The sequence below is a fragment of the Lygodium microphyllum genome, chromosome 1 (assembly GCF_053477565.2).
Source record: "Lygodium microphyllum isolate KBCC chromosome 1, Lygodium_microphyllum_v1.1.10, whole genome shotgun sequence".
Classification (NCBI taxonomy): domain Eukaryota; kingdom Viridiplantae; phylum Streptophyta; class Polypodiopsida; order Schizaeales; family Lygodiaceae; genus Lygodium; species Lygodium microphyllum.
Window position 1 is genome coordinate 17,313,959 of NC_141135.1, and position 12,186 is coordinate 17,326,144.

Below are 12,186 nucleotides of genomic sequence, written 5' to 3' on the forward strand. Positions count from 1 at the left end.
TTTTGGTTTACTGTCTTTGATACGGTTACGGGTATGGTATGCAGTTTTTTTTCTTTTCTTGCCTGTTACGGGGTTCTGGTGTTTGTCTTATGCATCGCATGAAGCTTTCGGTCGCATTTGTCTCAAGGTCATGTCGAATTTTTTCTAGGATGTGGATTGCTTGGGGTTCGTTGATCGAGTCACGTTTTCTTGTTTGGTTATTCTCTTATCCTTGGTTTTTTTGTCTGTTGCTTTGCAAGCATTCTCCTTGATTGTCTGTGTTTGTGGTGTGTGTGTAACCATCTGAATGGCGCCTTCTCATGCTTCTCCCCCTATCCAGTACGTCCCATTAGTAAGTAGGGATTACTCTTCCCTACTTACTTTTGAGCCTCTCACGAAGGCGGAACTTGCTGCTTTTGTGGCCACTCCTTTTCCATTGCTTCCCGAGGATCCGTCATTATGTGATGAGTTCATGGCCTCTTACAGCAAGAAGACAGGACTAGTCCAAGGAATTTCTATGACTTTGATGCCTCGAGGCTTAGGGAAGGCTCTATCTTTACCCTTCAAAGGTGAACCTTTTGTGACCACTCGTCAGCTCTTCTCTAATGACGAGATTCTCAAGCTGTTGCAAAAGCAGACAAGGGAAATCCTCGATGTTAAGAAGGTGATTAACTCTTCAGGAGTTTCCTTTTCTATGACCACTGATCCCGTATGGAAGACGATCTGTCAGTTTCTTCAGGACAGGTTTATGCCTGCCAAAACACCATCCCATTATTTGTCCAAAGAGCTTTTCACAACTTCCAGGATGGTGCTGAAAGGAGTTGCTATTGATTGGAGCACTTACCTCCTCACTAAAATGGATCAGCATTTCGTTAAAGTCACCAGGGGTAATGTTACCAATGTCACATATGGATCATATTTGTCTGCCTTCTTGACCTATTCAGGTTTACAGAAGACTGTGCCTCCACCTCCTCCATCAGATCCAGTACCTCCTCCTCCACCTTCAGAAGAGTCGGAACCCATTGGCATAGAGGATGATGATTCTCCGCCTCCCCTGGTCATCCAGCGCAAACGCTTGAAGGGGGTAGCGGATAAAGCTCCTTCTGTACTTCCCTCAGTGCCTATCCCTGCTACCTCTGGCAGTGAACTCCCTGGGTATCTCACTTGCAATAACCTGTTCAGAGCACATCGAGAATGATCATTGGACATCTCAGTTCCTTCCCCGAACAGTCTCGTCTCAGGAGATGCCATTCCTTTCCTCTGTAAGGATATTCAAAGTTCCATTGAGTTGTCAGTGACAGCCTGTGTTCAACAGCTGTACGCGTCCTTTTATGAAGAGCTCATGCAGTCTAAGGACCAGTTGCATAAGGCAACATCTGAGTTAGCTTCTGCTAAGGATACCCTAGCAGATTTATTTAAGCAAATGGAACAGCAAACCCAATGGTTGCCACCCAAAGCGATGAGATTTCTTCTTTGAAGACCCAGTTACTCAAGGTTCAATCCCAGGTTACTAGCCTTTCAGCAGAGAAGGAGAGGATGTCCAGAGAAGCGCAGGAATTCCAAGCTATCTTAGATGACAAACTTTCAGCTTTACAGACTGCTAATGACACAGTGGCCAACCAAGCCTCCCAAATCCAGCAGTTGCAAGATCAGCTTGCAAAGTCCCGCTCTGTTCCTCCAAGCCCTAATGTTCCATTGATTCCTTCTCTTTCACAGCAGGACTTGGCTGCTCTTCAGAGACAGGCTACTGTGTGCCCTCTATTCCAAGATAAAGTGGAAAGATTGCAGTCCAGAATGGACTTGTTATGGTCTACATTTAAACAGTTTCAGGAATATGTCTTACCAGACCATTCTTTCTTTGTCCACTACCACTTAGAGAAGTTGGTCTTCTACATGAAGCTTTCCACGATGGATTTACCTTTTCCAGAGGATGGCTGGAGTGGGGCTTGGTCTGCTGAGTTGTTGACAGAGGTAGTCAGAATGGTCTTTGAGGATTCTGTCACGCCAGACACCATGTTGATGTCATACATGTATCTCCGAGGAGATTTGTTAATTCCAGATGAGGTAGATATGGCATGGTATGTGGGGGATGTGGTCTTACAGGCTGTTTTGTATGTCAATCATTTGGAGTTGCGCATAGCTGACATGTTCCAGAGTTATTCCTCCAAAGTAGCTGATTGTCATGATAATTCGTGGCATCCCATGATTGATTCGGTGGTCCTCAATCAAAGACAAAACACAGCTCCTACCTTTGCCCAGAGTACTAATCAACTGAGGATGGATCTCTTAACCTTTCTTTTCAAACATAGTCCATTTGATGCTACCTTCTTTGATGCCTATCATAGACGATCTCTCTTAGGACCTTCTGTTCCTACCCTCCTCTATTACCAACAAATGGCTCACCGCTATGCTATATATCTTTCCCTTTGTCAATCTAATTCCACAATTATTTTACCCCTTCTTTTCCAACCTTCATCTTTTCCTCAAATTCCCATTTTTACATATTTTTCCTTTATTGAGGATAGGGTATTTTCCCCTTCTCCGCCCTGTTCTTCACCATCCATTAATGTACCCTCTACATTTCCTATTTATCAGTTAACACCCTTCAATAGTGATTCCTTCCAAATTTCTACCACTCATTCTTTAACCTTTTCTTCCTTTTATGATTTTTCCTATCCTTCCCTACATCCACTCTTCCTTATTCCATTACCCTCTCCTAACACTTCCATATCTCAACCACCTCAGTTGGTTAGTGACTGTGACAGGTTTGATAATCAGATTTCCAGAAGAAGGGGATGGAGTTCGGATGATTGCCTTACAGGACCGCAGATTAATTGGCCCGTAATTCCAGGAGAATGGACAGCTTCCAGTCAAGCTTATCAGAACTATGTTCATTTTGCCCAATAGTATTCACAGTCTGCCGATCCCTCAGTGAGATTAACTGCTCACTTTGCTTGGTACCTGGCGTATATGCATAGGCACTCTCATAATGATTCCAAGCCTATTCCAAAGTTGTACATGAATGTCAATGTGAGCATTGATTCCCAGCAACTGGATATATTGTATTTTCATGCCCTCTGTTTGCCTAGCAGATACCTGGTCCTGTTGGAAAGGATGTGCTGTCTCCAATTTTTTCAAAATCCTCCCAAAAACTTTGTAGATGAATCCTTATCTATGGATCGTTTCCGACAACATCAATCTTTTAAGAGGGATCATCTTCATTGATACCTTTCCAATGTATAATGGAAGCTTTTTAATGAACAACTCTCTTTTTGAAGAAGTCATTCAGATGGTTGTGTTGTGTATTAGTGTTTGTGTTGTGAGTTCATTTATGTCAAACGAATGTGGTGGTTTCCTATTGGATTTCATGTACGAGCTCCATTTTGGAGATTTGTGATAATGGGGTCGTGGATGGAGAATTGAAGTAGATGCAGATGAAGAAGAAGAAAACTTTTATATCCTTTACAAATTTGTTGTGATTTTTAGTTTGATAAGAGGTGTTAATGTATAAAGAGTTTTCCTTTCTTTGTATTTTTATATTAGAAACAGGTTATAAGTTGGGATCGTGGTGGATGGATTATTTTTTAGGAGATATTGAAGATCAAAGTTGAGCTTTTCAATGAACTTGTATTTCCTTTTTCTTGGGTCGCGAGGACGCTTCCTTATTAAGTGTGGGGATATGTTGAGTGTTGAAATGACTTGTTTTTTGGCTGATTTTTGTTGTTTTTGAGAGCTGAATGGTTGATTTTATGAGATGATTGATTGGTTTGGAAGTGGTTTGAGAGTGTTTTGGATAATATTGATTGTGTTTTGGAAGTTCATGATGTTTATTGGTGGTTCTATGATGTTCTAATAGGTTCTGATAGGTTCTGTATACCTTCTCTTTTGTTCTGTTTTGCTCTGTTTTGGTATGTTTTGTTCTGATTGTCTTCTGTAAAGAGGGATAGAGTATTGATTGATGAAGATTGAGATATTGTGAAAGTTTATTGAATGGTTTGTGAGAGTTTGGAATGATTTGAGAATGAGTTATGTGGTTTTGATGACCTTCTGTAACCTTCTGTAGGTCTTCTGTAGAGCTTCTGCTTCTGTTCTATTCTGCTTCTGTTCTGTACTGTAGCTGTTCTGGTACTGTTCTGTAGACTGTTCTGTATGCTTCTGTATGTGTTCTGTGGAATGTATGTGTGACTTTGGGAAAGTTTTCTAGCCTTGGAAAGAGGTGAATACAAGTGCAAAAGAGCTGAAGAAAGTGGAAGAAGTAGCTGCTGAAGACTCAAGAGAAGACTAGAGTGAAGTGACAGTAGTGAGCTATGAAAGGACACTGTAGTGGCTCTGGTGACCCTTCATATCAGACATACCTCTTGGGAGGGGTATCCACGACCTAAGAAGGATTATTGAGGGTGAATTTTGAGAGATTGTAGTGAGGATATGATGTATTATTGATGGAGAGAGAGAGAGAGAGCCAGAGATAGCCAATTCTACTCAAACAGAGTGATTGTATATGAGAGATTGAGAGAGAAGACTATGAAGATATTGAAGATGAATACTATGTGATGTATTTCCATTCAAAGATGGTGTATTCCTTTGCTTTCTTTGTTCTATTGATGGATTTTCTGAAGATATTGAAGAATATGGTTGATTCTATTAAAAACCGTGGGAGATCTACATGATGCTGCATGAAGATTTGTTGTGCCTGGTGTTCTTTTCTTCATTGTGATCATATGAAACATGATAAACAAGCTTGTTGATGTTACAAGATAGATTTTCTTGCAAGAGAATTCCCTTTTTCTTGGTGTTCCTTTTGGGGCTCCATTGGCCAACTAAATTTATACCTAAGCTTGGAGATCTTTCTTTAGGATTGCTCTTGGCCCCAGGTTGAAGCCCATTTTAACTCTCAAAAAATGAGTTCATCCCACTCTCTTTAAGATTGAGCTTAGCCATAAGGCCATGCTCATTAAAACGTAATTTTTAGTTGATCTTGTCCATAGGGCATATTGCTAGCCTTCATCATACAATAGACAAATATTGAAAGAAAATAAGAGTAGAATAAATTGCAAGATAGAAGAGAAATCCACAAAGCTTACATGGCACAAGAACATTGGATACAATCTCCCCCATGCATGGGTGAGCACCTCCCCCAATGAATGTATTCATAAATTATATTAGACTTTTTATGCAAAAAATGCATTGAATATATATTTTTGTGTTCGTGCCTTTTTATTTTCTTGCATGATTTGCTTTTGGAAAAATAAATGTAGCATAACCATTCTAATATCTTTACATCCAAAAATGATAGTGTCCTTTCTAGGCCTTTATAAAATAAACACGTCCAAAATAAATCAATTATGCATATGCACATGCAAAGTTCTTGCATTAGTGAGCACCTAGAAAAATATAATATTTTCATACTATGAAGCATAAAATTTTCAATAATATTTCCATGCTATAAAGTGTACAATTTCCAATAATATTCCCATGCTATGTATGGACACGTGTTTTTTTCAAAATACTTATTTTTTATAACTCTGTCTAATAATCTGCTCACCACAACACAAAACACATTAGTATCCTTCTATTTATCTACTAAGCATAATGCGATAGTATCACACATGCATACTTATGCGACAAGGCACAAATCATGTGATAAATATGCAAAATCCACAATAAATAAAATAGTAATAGTTTTATTTTCATTGTGAATCATGGTAAAACTCATGATTAATGTAATTCTATGACATTTTCTAGGGATTAAAAACCAATTGTTCCCAGTTGATAAAACAAAGTAGACTACAAGGTTCGCGAACTACATATTAGTGTTGCCTCATGTGTTGAATTTACAATTTTCTATGAAAAATATTATTCAATGGCTTTTACATGAAAAACTATTGCATGCGGCAAATCTGTGCCCATGGGATATATAATGTGATTATGAGTGGTAGGCATTTATTAGATGATCATAAGCTAGAGTTAGCATTGATTTTGAATCCATTGAAATTCTTCTATAAAAGAATTTCTATGCTTTACCAAATACCTATGATATTGATTTTTGATTCCTGTTGTGATTTGGTCATAGTCAAGAATTACTTTTTGTATAAAAACTTTGTATCTTCCTTTAACAATGGAGGGTTATCTACAACACAAGTAATAGGTGGAGTTTCCTTAAAAGGTTTCAATAAACTAATATAAAAAGAATTATAAATCTGCCAATGAGGAGCAATGTGCAATCTAAATGCATTCTCATTAAACTTATAAAGAATACAAAATGAGTCATAACACCTTCGAGCTAACTTAATTTCTAGATGCCTTTGAATGGATTTTAACCTCTTCTTTTCATAGCCAAACCAAATCATTTTCTTTAATTTTAATAGCCTTATATTTCTTATTTGAACAGGCTACATATTTCAATTATGATTGCTTAATCTTTCAATCACTTCTTCTAAAACTTTTCTATGATCATTAGCTAAAGTATCGATAGTAGCTAGAACATTAGTAGCAATAGTGGTCATAGAGATAGGTAATTTCTTTCCATAAACAGCTTCAAAAGGTTCTCTACCTATAGTAGAATGTGGAGTGTCATTGTAGACAAAGTGTTGATCCCAATTATTTGGTCTACCAATGGTATAGGATCTAAGAAGGTGGAAAGCTAATGTACAATCCATCTTAGAACCTAGATTTTTAGACAATGCCACCCAAAAATGATTATAAAATTTTCCATTCATGATTGGAAAGTATGAACTTAGAAAAGCCATGATGAGGAAGGATAGTGTTAATGAAATGTTTAGTAGCTTATGGGGCAAAGAAAGTCTTTTTACAATCAATAAAATCAGCTTGTTTACCAAATTAATCCATTATTGTCCAAATCATGTCATGGTCTATGCATGTTGTGAAAAGTCCACCATAAAATCCATAGAGATTTGTTTCCATGGTCCATTAGGTACAAGTCAATGCATAAGTAATCCATAAGGTTTTCCATGGTGACATTTAATGCATTAACACACAATGCATTTAGACACAAATTTTGCAATATCATACTTCATTGTAGGCCAATAAGAATATTCTTTGTATACAACTATAGAAGGTCAATTTCCTCTAGGTTTCATATAAGCAGATGCATGCATTTCAATCATGGCAACATTTCTAAAAGATACACAAATACACAACTCTCTTTGATAATATAAAAATAGATTTACATAAGTGTAATTATAAAAAATAATTATATTAATATTTTAAAATCCTTGCCAAATTTTAAAAAATCAAAATCTGAAGCATAAGTAGGGATTATTGCATCAAAAGCTTAGACTAGTAGAAACATGATTCAAATACTCCATTTTAATTTTATCAAAACCAAGAAAATGATGAGATGAAATATTTTTTGCTAACCTACAACTCAATACATCTGCAACCACATTAACATGGCTTGAATGGTAGTAAACTATTGGATGAAAACTTTGAGTTAAAGAAGTTCATTTAACGTATTAATCAAAAATAAGGGATTGGTTCAGTAAATGCTTTATGGTTTATTGATGTATTTTGACAAGAATCTCAAATTCCATAAGGTAATGTTTTCCAATATCTAAAGCATGAACCATATCTAGCAATTTATATATAATAGTAATTTTATTTAGAAGGATAATTTGCAACTCTCATAAGCAATAGGATGATCATTTTGCATTAAAATTGCACCTATGCTTAAACCACTAGCATTAGTTACAACAAGAAAGAAAAGCTAAGAACATTTTGGCAATTGAAGGATAGGTGTATGGGTCAAAAGGTATTTCAAAGTATCAAAAGATTTTTGTTGACTAGGGTCCCTAAGAAAAATAATGTTTTTACATAGCATGATAGTTAAAGGAAACGCAATCTCAATGAAATTTTTTTGGTAAATTTTCAGTGAAAACTTGCTAATTCAAAAAACTATCAAACTTCGTGCACTCTCTTAGCATTAGGTTAAGCTTTTATCATTCGAATCTTCTTAAGATCTAAAGTGATACCTTTAGTAAAAACTATGTGTTCCAAATATTCTATTTGATTTTGAAAGAACAAACTGCTATTAGGATTTGCATACAAATGATTTTTATCTAGTAAGTATAACACAATACTAAGATATTTCTTATGTTCCTTGTCTAACTTACTAAAAACAAGTATATTATCAAAGAAAATAATCACAAAACCTTGATAATCCACAAAACTTTTTTAATCGTCCATGCCAACATAGTTAGTGTATTAGTGAGACCTAATGGCATAACAATAAATTCATAATGATCAAATTGTGTTTTGAATGTGGTCTTAAATACATAAGTTAAATCCATATAAATTTGATGATATCTAATTTAAGATCTATCTCGCTAAATATTTTGGCTTGCTTAAGTTTATTAAGAAAATAATCAACCCTTGGAATATGATACTGATTTTTAGCAGTCACCTTGTTTGAAAGTCTATAATCAATGCACATCCTACACATTTTATTTTTCTTTTTAACCAATAAAATAGTGCATCAAATGGAGAAGAACTAGAATGCATCAAACTCTTATTTAACAATTTAGTTACTATCTTTGGATTTCTTTTTTATGCAAAGTACTATGTCTATATGCAGCTTTATGTAGTCAAGAAACCCAATGGAAAAGTTCAATTTTGTGATCTAGGTCTCCTCAAGAAGGTGGAAATTTTAGCAGATAATCATCTATAAATAATTTTTATAAAAGTCCAAGAATTTTTATTGTGTAGGTATCAGTGCAAAAGATTCATGAGGTATCATGTATGCCTTTTATTGCTTTCTAAGTGCTTTTTTAGTTTGTGTGTGACTCCAGTGGAAACAATTTCATCTCAAGGTCACTAGTCAAAGAAATTATTTGTCCTTGAAATTTAAAAGTGATATTGTGAGTATGATAGTCAATGTCAAGATTAAAATTGATGTTTAAATGGCATGCCAAGGGTATTATCTAATGATTAGAGAGGTGCAACTAGGAAATCATGTTTCTCTTTATATGTATCCATACAAATTTCTAACTCTTTGATTTTCCATATTCCATTATATCAAATGCTTTGGAAGGCAAAATGAGCCTTGTACAATGAAGGAGTAGTTTCTAATTGCAACCTCCTAACCTTTTTTTAAAAAAATAAAATCATGAGAATTACCATCCTCATGTAAGATAGTAATCTCAAAATCCTTCATAGAACCTTTCATTTTAAGTAAAGCATGTAAAGAGATAGGTGTGCCTGATTTTTCTTCAGGCAATACCTCTTGTTGCAACATATTTGTAGTCCAATTAGGAGCGTAGTCAGGTACCTCCTTGATGTTATACAATTGTGTTGTGTTTTGATGTGTTGTTGGGTGGAAGTTGAACTTGACAATTGTGACTAGTAAACTTAGGTCTTTTATTTGGAACATTAAGAATTTTGGTTTGAGGTTTTACTTTGTTGTTCACATTGTTGTTTACATACCTTTGTGCATTGACACTTTTTGGTTAGAAGTTGGAGGATCTCTTAGGTGAAAATGTATCGAGACAATAAGGAAGAAAATATATCTTTTGGTTGTTGTTATTGTTATTGAAAGTTTGAGATGGGTGACATTGTTGATCATGAAGAATCTGAGCAATGGGGAATTCTTTTTGGTTGTGGTTGTTGAAAGTTTGAGACGGATGAGATTGATTATGAAGAATCTAAGCAATGGGGAATTCTTTTTCAACATCATAGGCATAGGAAATAGCACCTCGGACTAAAGTGGATTTAATAGACTTTAGCCTAGTATGGATGCCAAATTGAAGACGATCTTCATATTTTCATTGTAGTGTGCTCATGAGAACTTCCTCAAGCATATAGAATAGCAAAAATCTTTGCCAAATCTTTAGTATAGGTAGATACATTATCACATTCTTGCTAATATAAATTTGGCCAATTTCGCCTTGCTTGAAGATGAAATTGAGGTATTAATAAAGATTCTTTAACTTTTTCTTGACACGACTTTATCCTTCTCGAAGAAAGTTTCCTCGTTGGAATAATTATTAATTGGCTCAACCAAGATAAGATAGTTTGTCTGTCATTTTCTCATCAAATTTAGAAAATTGAAAAGACTTACGATCGTTTTTCTAATCCTTCTTGGTTTGTTGTACATTGAAAATGTGTTTCAAAATTCAAGCAATATAATCATCTTCATCTTGAGCAATTGAATTTTGTTGTCATGCATCTTCTTGAAGCACCTTTGTAACTTCCTTCAAATTATACTAAAAAAGATCAATTTGTTGTTGCAAAGTAATTTCCAGAAGAGTTAAATCCATGTTTACTTCGTTTGTGTTCGAAGCTTGGATCCAACATGGTAGAAAATAATTTGTGTGTAGGAACATCCTTTTGGAATATCCCCTAGAGTAGAACTTGTTGTGTCTAAATAGGATTCTAAATATTGAATAGTAAGAGCCAACTCCCTACATAGAAACAAGGGCTTTCACACTCTTCTTGAGCTTGATAAATAAAATTGGGACTCCCCTCCCTGTGTAGAAATTGCCTTTTGAAAAGTAATAAGTGGAAAGATATGAAAAGAAGGCTAAAGGCTATGTGGAAAGGGGCTTAAGAATGATTGCCCCTCCCCTCCAAAATGGAAAAAAACAAAAACTAGGCTGCCTATTTTAAAACAAAATCTTTTAAGCTTTATTGCTTAAAACTTTTCAAGCTTTAGTTAAGAGAGAGAAACGATTAAGAATAGTGTCATGTTGCTGTAATGATGGATGCTCATCAATTAGGTGGAAAGTAAATAGTAGGAGGATTCGGCAGCAGTTTTGGAGGCACCTTCTTGTCTTGATTCAATCTCTATGCAGTCTGATCAACCTTGTGCGCTCGCTAAAGAAAAACCACTCGTGCTCTCCAATATCGCTTTATCTCCTCTAATACCACTATCAAAGTGGTTTCATACAATTAACCTAGTTTTGTTGGGTTAAAAAGGGTGGACAATGACCTTTTGAAAGGTCCTTTTCACTCAAAGAATAATGGATATGGCTAGGAAAATAGGAACTTCCAATCTTCTTGATAAAACCACTACCTAAAACTTTGTCCAACAAGTAGAATATTGAGGCTTGGAATGGAGAATTATGTATGGATGTATGGCTTCTCTTTGATGTTGATGAATCCACCAATCACTGCACTCTAATATTAATGTTGCTAGGCAAATATTGAAAGGAAATACAAGTAGAAAAAATTGCAAGAGAGAAGAGACATCCACAAAGCTTATACAACACAAGAATATTAGGTACAATCTCCCATCATGCATGTATTTATAAATCATATTAGGCTTTTTATGCAAAAATACATTGGAGATATCTATTTGTGTTCTTGCTTTTTCATCGTCTTATATGACTTGCTTTTGGCAAAATAAATCTAGCATAACCTAGTTTAATAGCTCTACATATAATATTGTAGCATTTCTAGGCTTTTATAATAGATGCATCCAAAATAAATCAATTGTACATGTGCACATTCTTACTTTTCATGCTATGAAGTATAAAAATTTTCATTCATTAAAATGTATTTTTTCCAAAATATTTATTTTCTATAACTCCTCTAATACTTTGCTCACAAGAACACAAGACACGTTAGTATCTTTCCATCTATCTATCGAGTATAACATGACCAGTATCACATGTATGTACTTGTTCGACAAGTCTCGAATCATGTGGAAAATAATTAAAATTCACAAAAAACAAAATAAAAATCATATTGTTTTCATAGTGAATTTTGGCAGAATACAATGATTATCATAATTTCATAACATGGGCAAGCTCATTCAAATTTCAAGTTGATCTTGGCCTTAATCCCAAGCTTCTTTCGACCCTCTCAGATAAGTGGCGGCAATATCCTTTTAACTCTTTTTATGGTTGAGCTTGGCCAACTCACTTTAAGATCATGGTCTGGTCAAATTGACTTTGTACTTGAGCTTGTCCAAGCTCATTTAAACTCCTCTATGACTAACCTTGGCAACTCTTTTTATACTTAAGCTTGCCAACCTTCCTTGAGACCAAGCTCACATTAACATTGTTAAAATTTGAATGTGGCCAATTTTCAATTTAATATGGCTAAGCTCATTCAAATTTTCCTTTTAGCTGAGCTTGGCTCAAGGTCATTTAAACTCCCCTTGTAATTGAGCTTGTTCAACGCTCTTTATTTTCAAGCTTTTCAAAATCTCTTGAAATTTGAGCTTGGCCCTAGGATCAAGCTCCTTTTAAT